The 13,559-nt window shown below is 38.0% G+C and overlaps 1 protein-coding gene across 1 annotated transcript in view; it reads left to right on the top strand.

The window, feature by feature from the left end:
• Positions 1-13,559, top strand: part of SPATA16 (spermatogenesis associated 16) — a 219,906-nt gene that overhangs the window by 162,283 nt on the left and 44,064 nt on the right.

The raw sequence follows: 13,559 nt of genomic DNA, 5'->3' as shown, positions 1-13,559 counted from the left end.
TTACCAGAGATTTTTCACATGAAAAATAAATTGCAAAGGGAAAAAAAACTGTAAAAAAAAAAAAAAAAACTCATTTTGAAATTCATAGAGGTCTAAATAGTTTTAATTTCTTATTAAATAGGCCAACTAAATTAGTGATTTATCATGAGAAAAACTCACTTCACCTTCAGTGCTGTGCTTAGTCGCTCAGTTATGTCCGACTCTTTGCAATCCCATGGACTGTAGCCCACTAGGCTCCCCGGTCCTTGGAATTCTCCAGGCAAGAATACTCAAGTAGGATGCCGTGTCCTTCTCCAGGGGATCTTCCTAACCCAAAGATTGAACCCAGGTCTCCCACATTGCAGGCGGATTCTTTACTGACTGAGCCACCAGGGAAGCCTCCCTCAGTGGCAGCACTAAGACTGTATTGCCCTTATAACTTCTTTTTTTTGTTTGTTTTTTTCATTTATTTTTATTAGTTGGAGGCTAATTACTTTACAATATTGTAGTGGTTTTTGCCATACATTGACATGAATCAGCCATGGGCCCTTATAACTTCTACAAGACTGATAAGGGAGGGTCAAAATTCAAATCTGCCTCATTGGACAACCAGGTTTATATATCCTCAGGAATTCACTGTGCATTCTTTGCTATGTGGGGAATGTGGTAAGACCCACCAAAATCTTAAAGCTATATTATAATAGAGCTATATTGTACTACAACTTATGGAGGAAAAAAATGACTGAATTTTAGCAGTATAGCTATCCATTTTTCTTATTTAAGGAAAAATCTAGTTTGATTCATGCAGAGTAGTCAGCATATATAAAACAAATAATAATTCACTAACCCTAGAATTATTATGTTTTCATTTATAAAGATTTTGCTTGAGATTTTTATTCATTTATTCCAATGAAATAATGCAATTCTCTATAGTTCTTATTCTTGCATGGTTGTATTTTAATAATAATAAAGTAATACAATAAGCATATCATGTCTCCACTTGATGAAAATATCAAGATTTATTTGCTAAATAAATAAATATTCAGTAATGGATCTGTGCTTAGTAATGTTTAATAGAAAAGTTTTCTGGATCAGATATCAATTACTTTAACACTTAGGTGGAGAGAGTCATATTTTGTCTTTCCAATGTAATTTAATTCCCAAGAGTAAATATGTATGTTCAGAGGAATAATATATTGTTTTAAAATAGACCTTTAAAAATTGCTTTTCACTGAAATTTATAACCTTGTTCTTGTTCAGTCATCATTTACCAGTAAGGATAATACAGTCTTATGCTATCTAAATTGTAAAGTTAAAATTCCTTATTTTATTCTTTCTTCTTCAAAATATTATAATTTTATCATGATCAAGAATTTCTAAGATTAAACTATTTTCCTCTTCTTTCTAACTCACTTTATCAAATGGAAAAGATTATAGAATTAAAGAGTCTACATCTCCAATATCATCATGAAAGTGTTACAGCCAGGTTGGTTATAAAGATAAATCATCTCATGTTTGTACCACAAGAATTCTTTGTAGAAATAGATAATCATTCCCAAAGTAAAGAAATTCCTCATATACGGGGCTAAAGTCTCTGTTCTTAAAATATTAAACTGTTGGTCTTCCCAATGGGAAGAGTGGTGTTCCAGCACTATTCTATCTAATGAAAGTAAACACTTCTCAGTAAGCAGCCCACTTATCCTTTGCAGTAGCAGGTTACAGCATTCCTCACCTCTGGTCTCCATCATCTACTGTCTCTTGCCTTCTATGATTGCATTTCTCCTGGACCTCTCTGAAAGTGTAATGAATCCTGCTTAATGTGTTTTCTTATGGGACCTGACTGGAGACAAACAATGTTTCATTTAAAGAAATACCAGTCAGTAATTCAAAAATAAATGGAAGTAATGTAAGCTTTCACTCTAGCCTCTTAAGAAAAACCAGTGTGTTGGGGCAAGGTGGTGTGGTTGGAATGAGATACGTGGCAGAAAGCAGATGTCAGAGGTATTTTATCCATCATGCTCAGAGAAACCTGGTAATGTACACATGCACAATTTACATGGCAGCTTCCCTCCAAGTCCCTTTTCCCACTCTAAGCTCTCCAAATACACTCCCCAAGTTTATTCCTTCATAAACAGAGTAATCCCTTTCTGATGTCAATCTTGGCAGCCTTAACAGCACCTGTTACCTCAGTCTACATTAAAAAAAAAAAAAGCTCCATAATACTTTCAAAATAAACTGAGCTCATTTCGGCAGGTAAAGGAGCAGTGAGGTAAATATTCATGTTAAGATTTGGTTTTTCCTGAAACACTTACTTATGTTGTCTAATCTAGCCACTCTGTAATATTAGAGCTAATCATTAGGCACTGCCATCTAATGAATCATGCAGCTGAGCATTAAAATCCCTAAAGACTGAACTCTCAATCATGTAAAACAATGTCTCTAGTTCTTAATTTTAAACTCTACAAGTTGGTTGTGCACAGAATTGGAAATTTCTATTTTGCAGTATTATCCTTTTTTTCCTTCAGTTTTACATATTTGGCATTCAGGTCCTATTTACTTATGCTTTAATACTTGGCTCAGTCACCTTATACCTTTTAGGCAGGAGCTTTTCTTGATGATCTTGTGGTCCAGAGATAATCACTGCTTTTCACACCTAAAATAGAGCCCCATCCAAGTTATTTGTTATTCTTTTTTTTTTTAATTTACTTTTTGGCCAAGACACATTGGCCTGTGGGATCTAAGTTACCGGACAAGGGACTGAACCCGGGCCCTCTGCATTGGAAGTGCAGTTTTTTAACCACTGGACCACTCGGAAAGTCCCCTCAGCCAAGTTATTCATCTTTTCTCATTTATTCTTTAAATCATTTTTATTGTGAAATATCACAGACATTTAAATTTACACAAAACGAATGCTCAGCTAAACTAATTGTTACAGGTTAAATAAAGTAAAAAAAAAAAAAAAAAAAAAATGTTGCTAGCTCTCCAGGTATCCTCTCTACTGGCCTCTGAAAAATCCCAAACCATTCCCTACCTCCTACCAACGTAAACACTGTCCTCACCTGGAAGTCATCGCGCTCCATAATCTAAGGAATCATGTATTCATATATTCTGAAAAATTCATATATTCTGAAAATGTGTCAACATTTAAAAAAAATACTAGTCCTTACTCCTTGCTATTCTTTCATTGAAGAATTTTAGCTGGACATTTGTTACCTCTACTCATCTAATTTTCCGTTATCACTGAAGCCGTTCCTTATATTTTCTATTTCTTTGTCTCTATGCCATCCATTTTGAATCTCAATGAGTGTTAGTCATTCAGTCAGTCTTGCCCCATTCTTTGCAACCCCATGGACTGTAAATATTAATCCAATTCAGAACTCTCTTCTAATTTCATTTTAGCTGCAACAGGTAATGAAAACCAAGACTGTATATTTTGCTTTTCTCTTGTTAGTTTGTATTTCTTAATGCATCCAGTGAATCAGCTTCCCAGGCATTGGATTCATCTCTACAATGGGTAACTCTTATCTTTAGTAATTGATCACAGCACAACTGCAGTTTCACACCACAAGTGGCAACCCAGGAATCAAGGATTTCTCACCCTCCAATTCCACTCATTTATCCTTTTTCTTCCCAAACCACATGTTTCCATGAGCCAGAACCACTTTAGCAAATCTCACTTCTGACCCCAAATATAGGATTGCCTTTTCCTCACAACACTTTCGACACCAAATATGTGGTTGTTTTCTTTACCACTGTTCTAACTTTCAGCCACCAACTGGGCTTTTAACAATTCAACTTTGGTACTAACTATCCAGAGTTAATACAGACCTCACAGATTAAAGGATCTATCCTACAAGACTGCCCCCACCCACCACTTCAGATGCCAGTCACAAGTCCCAGGTCTCCTATACTTCTAATCAAGAAGTTATAAATTGGGGGTTCCCACAAACCCCAATTTAGGCTTTATAATTTTCCAGGATGACTCATAGTACTCAGGAAGTGCTTTACTTACTATTAACAGTTTATCATAAAGGATACAATTCAAGAACAGCCAAATTGAAGAGATACTGGGTTTGCCAAAAAGTTCATTTGGGTTTTTTTGGTGACAACTTATGGAAGAACATAGGGCAAAGTAAGGTATGTAGAGGGGTGTGTGTGTGTTCAGGGAGCACCCACGCTCTCTCTGGGTGCACCGCTCTCCCAGTACCTCATGAACTTCACTAACCCAGAAGCTCTCCAAACCCCATCATCTGGAGGGTTTATGGAGGTTGCATCATGATTGGTTTAATCACTGGCCACTGGTGATTAACTCAATCTCCAGCCTGTTCAATCTCCAGAGCATGAAGAATGAGGCTGAAAGTTCCAAGTTTCTAATCAAGGTTTGGTCTTTCTTGAGACTAGCCCCCACCCTGGCATAAACTCTCTGGGGGGCTGCCAAGAAACACCTCATTAGAACAAAAGACACTCCTATTATCCCTTACCACTCAGGAAATTCCAAGCATTATAGAAGCTCTGTGCCAGGAACTGGGGACAAGACCAACTATCTGTCTATGATACCACACCATCTCTCACTCATTGTAGATAGTAACATTTGTAAGTTTTTACTCTTGGGTGCAAACCACTATTTGGTGTGGCTTTATCTGTGAGAATCCAGTAGAGTTTGGGTTGATTTTGTTTCCTCCCAGAGATTTCTTTTGATTTTTCCAAACACTATAGAGTCCTACCAATGAAAGAGCCTTTGTTTCTGGAGCTAAGATTTCCTGGATATTTAGGTGTGGTATAAATTCAAACCTTATCCCATGCCTAGAGTTAAAATTCTCAAAGAGGGGAAAAATAATCCTACTCCAGGCCCCCCAAATTCAGGGCATTAGAGCGACAATATGTTATTTCACTAACTGTGAATCTAATAAATATTGAAGGAAATAGCAGTATCTTTCCTGTTTGTCTCAAATCTACTTTGTTAGGGATGGAATTAAGGCACTTCCCCAGAATAAATACAATACAGCTGATTAAACATAAAACTTCAGAATCAATAAGAATTTCAAGTGAAATAAAAATAAACTACATATAAAAATCTTATGTAGTTATTAATTTTTTCACACTTTACAAATGGGTTGTGAGAGGAAACATATACAAAGATTGGTTTTGGAGAAGTAGCCCAGCAGCCTAAAGGGAAAATTAGGAATGAAAACCAATTTTTTTCACTTGCATCTACAGCTCTGACATTATAACGAAGGTCAACAAGAAAATACAATTTATTATACAAAGATTCATTACACATACAGCTTTCGCACACATCAAATGCAAAAATCAAAATACACTATGCTTTTAAAAGTGGAAACTTTTATTATTTATGGGGAGCAATAATGATAAGTTAGCTGCAAAAGCTGCTGCCTTTTGCTGTTTTCTTGCTGATGTGAATTTGTGGATAACTTCCAAGACAGAGGTAGCGGCATTAAAAGAGTACAAGATAAAGCTCAGAAAATGATTGGGAAAGAAGTTGTGACAAAGTGCTGGCATTATGAAGGGACTGGAGAAACTAAACTCTGAAACTGAGCACTAAAAGGAAGTCATATAAAACTGACATGGTCCCGTCTCACAGTGAACAACTGGGACCTTTAGAAATGAGATTTTGCTCTAACCCAAAATGTCAGAACATTTTGTTATGGACAAAGGGCAGAGAAATGACATAGACACTGGAAAATAGAGAAGGAAATGAAACTTAGGGAAAGGTGATAAGAGAACCGTGGCAAATTTGTGTGTTTCTAAAAAAGTTTTAAAACCTCTATGACTTTTCTTTTTTCCAAATTGCTTTGAAAAGTTCATCCACAACCTGTTGACTGTGGCTATGTTGGGGTGTCCAACAGAAAATATTGATGATGGTGGTATCTGTGCTTCCTACTTTATGTCCAGAGAGCTCAAATATTATTTTACAGATATGTAGCTTCATGAAAGGGCTTCCCTGGTAGCTCATATAGCAAAGCGTCTGCCTGCAATGCGGGAGACCTGGGTTCGATCCCTGGGTTGGGAAGATCCTCTGGAGAAGGAAATAGCAACCCACCCCAATACTCTTGCCTGGAAAATTCCATGGATGGAGGAGCCTGGTAGGCTACAGTCCAAGGGAACGCAAAGAGTTGGACATGACTGAGCAACTTCACTTCAGCTTCATGAAAATAAGCAGTCTTTCATGCATACAGATGAGTCAGCTGATCTGTACTCAATAGTTCACATTTTTCAAGGTGCTTCTCTGGTGCTACTGACAGTTTCACTAAGCCAGATTCTCTGTTTATCCAATCTTCTTAGTGACTAAGAGTCCACGTTTCCCAGAGAACAAGTTGCATCAAGTGTGCAACCTGAATACGAAATATTCTTTCATCTCGGAAGAGCTGTTCTGTTCATTTGAGCACCAATTACCCTGAGTTATCTAATACAGATTATTTTACCTCACTCACCTGTTGTAAACTGACCAGAAACCACTTAATGTTTGGGGAAAATGAAAAACAAAGATTGTGTGATATTCTTTTCTGAATTTCAGCTCAGTTTGGTTCAGTCACTCAGTCATGTCTGACTCTTTGTGACCCCATGGACTGCAGCACACCAGGCCTCCCTGTCCATCACCAACTCCTGGAGTTTACCCAAACTCATGTGCATTGAGTCGGTGAGGCCATCCAACCATTTCATCCTCTGTCATCCCCTTCTCCTCTTGCCTTCAATCTTTCCCACCAAAAGGGTCTTTTCCAATGAGTCACTTCTTTGCATCAGGTGGCCAAAGTATTGGAGCTTCAGCTTCAGCATCAGTCCTTCCAATGAACACTCAGGACTGATTTCCCTTAGGATGGACTGGTTTGATCTTCTTGCAGTCCAAGAGACTCTCAGGAGTCTTCTCCAACCCCACAGTTCAAAAGCATCAATTCTTCAGTGCTCAGCTTTCTTTATGGTCCAACTCTCACATCCATACATGACTACCGGAAAAACCATAGCTTTGACTAGATGGATCTTTGTTGGCAAAGTAATGTCTCTGCTCTTTAATATGCTGTCTAGGTTTGTCATAGCTTTTCTTCCAAGGAGTAAGTGTTTTTTAATTTCATGGCTACAGTCACAGTCCGAAGTGATTTTGGAGCCCAAGAAAAATGTTTGTCACTATTTCCACTGTTTCCCCATCTATTTGCCATGAAGTGATAGGACCAGATCCATGATCTTTGTTTTTTGAATATTGAGTTTTAAGCCAGCATTTTCACTCTCCTCTTCCACTTTCATCAAGAGGCACTTTAGTTTCTCTTCACTTTCTGCCATAAGTGCGGTGTCATCTACATATCTGAGGTTATTGATATTTCTCCCGGCAATCTTGATTCCAGCTTGTGTTTCATCCAGCCCGGCATTTCGCATGATGTACTCTGCATAGAAGTTAAGTAAGCAGGGTTACAATATACAGCCTTGATGTGCTCCTTTCCCGATTTGGAACCAGTCTGTCATTCCATGTCTGGTTCTAACTGTTGCTTCTTGACCTGCAAACAGATTTCTCAGGAGGCAGGTCAGGTGGTCTGGTATTCCCAACTCAAGGAATTTTGAGTTTGTTTCAAAGTTTTTTGAAACTTGTTTGTTTGAAATTTGTTTCAAATTTCAAAGTTTATTGTGATCCACACAGTCAAAGGCTTTGGCATAGTCAATGAAGCAGAAATAGATGTTTTTCTGGAACTCTCTTGCTTTTTCTATGATCCAATGGATGTTGGCAATTTGATCTCTGGTTCCTCTGCCTTTTCTAAATCCAGCTTGAACATCTGGAATTTCTCAGTTCACGAATTGTTGAAGCCTAGCTCAGAGAATTTTGAGCATTACTTTGCTGATGTATGAGATGAGTGCAACTGTGTAGCAGTTTGAGCATTCTTTGGCATTGCCTTTCTTTGGGATTGGAATGAAAACTGACCTTTTCCAGTCCTGTGGCCACCGCTGTTTTCCAAATTTGCTGGCATATTGAGTGCAACACTTTAACAGCATCATCTTTAGGATTTGAAATAGCTCAGCTGGAATTCCATCACCTCCACTAGCTTTGTTTGTAGGGATGCTTCCTAAAGCCCACTTGACTTTGCATTCCAGGATGTCTGGCTCTAGGTGAGTGATTGCACCATCGTGACAGAGAAATAAATCTTATTTCAGAAGCTCTGAACATTTAATTAGCTTTGATTTTTTTTTTAAGTTCTATTCTTACTTGAACCATTAAAAATACAGGATTGAGAAAAGTGTTTGTTTTTTTTAGATTCAGTTCAAGTATTGACTGAGCACCTACTAGGTGCTTGGTGCATGAAGATAATTTAGGATTAAAACTTATTGGAGTGATGAGACATAGCTACATTAAACATGAGGAGATTCACTCTGGAAAGAATGGTCTAGGTGTTCTTTAAGAGTTTGGGAGGAGATTCTGAAGTACTCAGGAAGCCCTTTATGAACTGTTGTTTTAGTTGCTAAGTTGTTTCTGACTCTTTGCGGCCCCATGGACTGTAGTCCACCAGACTCCTCTGTCCACGGAATTTCCAAGGTAAGAATATTGGAGTGGGTTGCTAATTCCTTCTCCAGGGGATTTTCCTAACCCAGGGATCAAACCCACATCTCCTGCATTGGCAGGCAGGATCTTTACCACTGAGCCACCAGGGAAGCCCCTTTATGGACTAGGTGGGACTTAAATTAGGCACATCTGGAAGAACAGTGATTGATTGAATAAAAGAAATATTAAGAGAATAGGAAGTTGTTTCAGGTGTTAAAGCACAAAGAAAAATTCAAAGGCAGGATGACCACAGGCTGCTACAAATTACTAAAATCAGCAGAGTTGATGAGAAAGATTTATATTGGAGAAAACATAGGAATGAAGTATAGATTGTGAAACACATGCACACAGTTGAGAGCCTTGAATACTGGGAAAGAAGCACTGAAATTCCTGAGGAAGGATGTGACAATGACAAAGGTGATACTGGTGATATTTCAGGAATATTCACTGGTTGGTGGTGTGGAGATATATCGGTGTGAAATGTTACTGGTGGTAGCAAGGCCTGTTGGGAAACGTTTTCTGTAATCCAGGTGCTATGTGATCAGAAATTTAACGAGTGTGCTAGCACTGATAATGCAAAGAAAGGGGTTAATATGAGTTGTATTACAGAGGGCAGATTTAATGAGCTTTTGAGATTCACTAAATGTCAGAGAACAAGAGGAAAGAAAAGTCAACAATGGCCTCAAAATTTTAAGCCAAAATAATTGGGTGAACAATGGCCATTCCTACAATATACTAGTGAAAAGAAGGTGAGAGGGATGTTGTGGAGATTTCAAAAATCACTTTCAAGGCATATACTTGCTGTTTGTGAGGTAACGTTTGTAATGGTGAACAAATGGCGATATCCCAGTAGACACTGGGAAATGTGATGTGTGAAATTTTGCAGATGAGACTATGGCTTTGGATCCCCCAGGCTTTTGATTAGAAGTAGTAGCTAATGCCACAAGAACAGAGAAATTTCCCCAAGAGTGTTCATATGAAGAAAATATCAGTAAGCCAGAGAACGCGTAGAAGAGAAAGGGAGGAAGGGGAAGCAGTAGGCATGTGGATAGGAGAGAAAGGGAGACACAGACAGACAGAAAGGCAAAGAGAGGGACAGAGAGACAGGAACTGTCACCTTCAGGAATGTGACTTCAAGGAGAAAGGAGGGAACATACAGAAGGTCAAAGAACAAGAATGGCTTGAGTACCTGCCAGTCAGCTCCAGCCTCCTGAGGTACAATAAAAGATTCTTGATAAAGGGCAAACATTACCCTGTTTTGCTGAGAGTTGGACATCTTTCACTTGGAGGCCAAAGAATTGAAAGATCCTGTTTCTACAAGAAACTAAGTTTGTATAATCTATCTTTGGTATTTTTTAAAAAACATCTGCTTCCTTAATGGTAAAAATTTGGAACTGTGTCATACCTGCAAACTGATCTTTTAATAATAGTTTTGGTCCTAGTCATCTAAATTTCATCTGCAACTGTGATAAATTGTAAATGAATGCCTTAAGGGGTTTATTTCCCCCAAGTTTTCTTCTGACATGACAGGAGCAAAGAAGACATTTTTAATCAATTCAACTTTCCTATCAAAGGACAATATAGTCTGTTTAATTTTCATACCCATCAGAGGCTCAGGGCTTTTCGGACGTAGGTAGAGGTTTATGAGCATAAAACTGAGAACAATTAGCGCTCAAATTAATGTTACATGAGATTCAACATCTGGAAGTATGTCGTCATTTTGGGTCATAGACCACCTGCTAGGCTAAATGTTCACACAACTGCAATTTACTCTGCATACAAATGGAATAAAAATGATACTTTAAAAATAGTTTTTGATTTAGCAGTATGTTTATAGAGGCCTCTCACATTTCAAAACTTCAACTAGAATTGAACAGTGGATTGAACAAGATGAAACATATAGCACCAAAAGGAATAGAAAATACCTTTTTGCAAATATATTTTATAATAAATTAGCTATAGTGCTAATATTAGTTTCTCTAGTTGATCTAACCACTGTCACTCTTTATCCATCAAATATTTAAGAACAAGAAGAGATCAACCTCTCATTCTTTATTCTATTTATGTAACAGACCCTGCAAATATTGGCTGTTTCTGGCAATAGAAACATATCAGAAAATGCCAAATCTCAAGATGCCTCCTGCGACTCACCTCAAATACCAGCCCATGCACAGCACACCCTAAACACACTCATTCAGGGGGTCTCTGGAGTTAACCAGAAAGCCAAGGCTTTCTCCAAATGATGGCCCCAGACTTCATCATCAGTCTGACCAGAAGGCCCTGGGGCCTTCTAAGTGAGGAAGCAAAATCAGATAAAAGAGCAAATCATTGCTAGGGAACACACACCTTCTCCTACCCTCCACCTCCAGAGTATGCTAGTTCCTGGAAATGCAGCAATTTAAAAATGCCAGCTCTTAGAGAGTGCAAAAGAATAATAGCAATCCAAAAAAACAAGTTATGACCATTTATCAAAATTATGAGGAAATGGCAACCCACTCCAGTATTCTTGCCTGGAAGATTCCATGGACAGAGGAGCCTGGCAGGCTACAGTCCATGAAGTTGCAAAGAGTCGGACATGACTGAGCACACAGCTCGAACTAGTATCCATTTTTATTTTTACTTAGCTGCCTTTTCACATGATTGGGTGATTGGCAACTTCAGTAAAACAAGTAAACTCTTGGTTGGGTGTGTCTGTGAATATCTGCAGGAGATTTCAAAGGCAAAGAAATTTTCTGCAAATGCAGAAATCACATTTTACCTCGTTTACAGAAATGAGCCATTGTTTTAAAAAGAGTTTGGAATTCAAACACCAACTAAAGAAGCATCTCATATGGCAATCTGCATTTAAAGTGCCTAAAAAGTTATGAACTCTTGAGCCTTTGTTGTACTTTTCTAGATAAGAGTAAGGAAGTGTTCAATCTAGAATTCGGTCTGGTAAAGCCATCTACATGTTGGCATTGCCCTGCTTCTGGAACTCGCTTCCCATTGACTGTCAAAGTGATGATAATTATCAGTGGGTGGTTTTGAGAGTTAAGCCCTGTGTTCTGATGTCCAGCTACCTGACTCTCAATTCCTGTCCCTCCATTTGCTGCATGGTCTTGGGTAAGTTTGTAACTTCTTGAAGCTCCAGTTTGGTCCTTCGTAAGGTGGGCATAATATGTCCTGCTCTATGTGGTTATTGAGTGAGAAGGATAATCTGGGTACTGTGTAGGACACAGAAGAAGGGCCATGTAACTGTCAGTCTTCAATGTTACCGAGTGGTTATCAGATCCTGAGTCACCAAAGACTAAATCATGTTTAATAAATTTTTCTTCTGTGCTTGTGTTTACAAGATATTTTGTAATATTTTCTTTTAATTATCAGCCTACATGTTAACTCTATTTGACAGCCATATGCTATTTACTTAACCAAAATGTGCCACATAGCTTACGGCAGTGTTTTCCAAACTGTGCTTTAAAAAAACTGGGCCTGTGGTGGTAGGGAAGGGGAGGTTTCAAGATGGCTACCGTGTGAGGGATATAAAATGGGGTACAGCAATGAGGGTCAGTGGTCACTGATTCAGGCTTCTAATAGAAAACCTCTACCTTTACTGACTTTAAATAGTGGGCTTCTCAGTAAATTTTAGCTTAAACAAAGTGTTTTGCAGCTCAAAAGGGGGATGGAGGAGTCAGAAAATGCAGATAATAACACTAGTGGTTTACTGTGTCTATTATTTTTTAAAGAAATACTACAGATAGCAAAGACTATATTTGAACTGTTGCCATTTGAGTTCTGATTCTAGATTAAAAATTGTCGTCTAAATCATAATTCAAGGATATTTGGAATTTCATCTTTTTCCCTCCCTGGCAGTGTGAAGTAGGGAGGGCTCATTAAACTCTGTTCATTATCCTTCATTTGAGAAGTCTATTGTAATAACTATAACATTATTACTCAGAATGGAAATGAATGAGGTAAATCTGGCCTCCAAGACCCCATGGCTGACATTTGTCCCTGTCCGAAAAGTAACCCAAAGCCAAGCAAGCCGAAAGCAGAGTGTAGTTGTTAGGCCCATGGTCTCCACAGTCAGACTGCCCAGTATGAGTCTTGCTTTGTCCACTTACAGGCTGTGTTTCCAGACAATTCACTTCCTATCTGTGTACCTCAACCTCCTGTTTGTAACATGAGGATAACAGTACCAATGTTGTAAAGTTATCTTCAGGATTTAGAGAATACACACAAAACAAGGGCTTCTCAGGTGGCATGTGGTAAGGAATCTGCCTGCCAATGCAGGAGACACAAGAGACATGGGTTCAATCCCTGGGTCGGGAGCAGACCCTAGAGCAGGAAACGGTAACCCACTCTAGTATTCTTGCCTAGGAAATCCCATGGAGAGAGGAGCCTGGTGGGCCAGAGCCCACTGGGTCTCAAAGAGACGTGACTGAACATGCACACACAAACGTGATTACCAAAGTGGAAAGGGAAGGAAGGGAGGGACAAGTTGGAGCATGGGATTAACAGATACAAACATTTCCATATAAAATAGATAGGCAACGAGGATTTACTGTACAGCACAGGGAACTATTTTCAATATATTGTAATAACCTATCATGGAAAATAATCTGAAAAAATATGTATACGTATATATAATTGAATCACTTTTCTATACACCTGAAACTAACACAATATTAATAGAATGAACACAAAATATTTAGGACAAGGGAAGTTACAAAATAATTACTAAGTAAATATCAGTTCTTGTGGTCATTAAGAACAGAGTTTGTTTTAGAACCATTTTCTTGACACTTGAATTATTTCTAAGTCTAATTATAAAAGTAATTACAAAAATTAAGTCTAATTACAAAAATTAAATCTAATTACAAAAGTCAGTACATTTATCATTTTAAATTTCCTTCAGCTATAGGAGGAATAGCAACTAAATTAATTAGCTTTATATTTTAATTTTTACTTGGTAATTTTTCTCTTTCTTTTCATATAATATTATTTTCTTAAACTGTGAACAGAAAAGCCAAATTCCCTTGAAAAGTGTCACACAGAAAAATAT

This window comes from Dama dama, chromosome 19 (genome assembly GCF_033118175.1).
Source record: "Dama dama isolate Ldn47 chromosome 19, ASM3311817v1, whole genome shotgun sequence".
NCBI lineage: Eukaryota > Metazoa > Chordata > Mammalia > Artiodactyla > Cervidae > Dama > Dama dama.
This window is presented reverse-complemented; position numbering and strand designations above follow the sequence as displayed.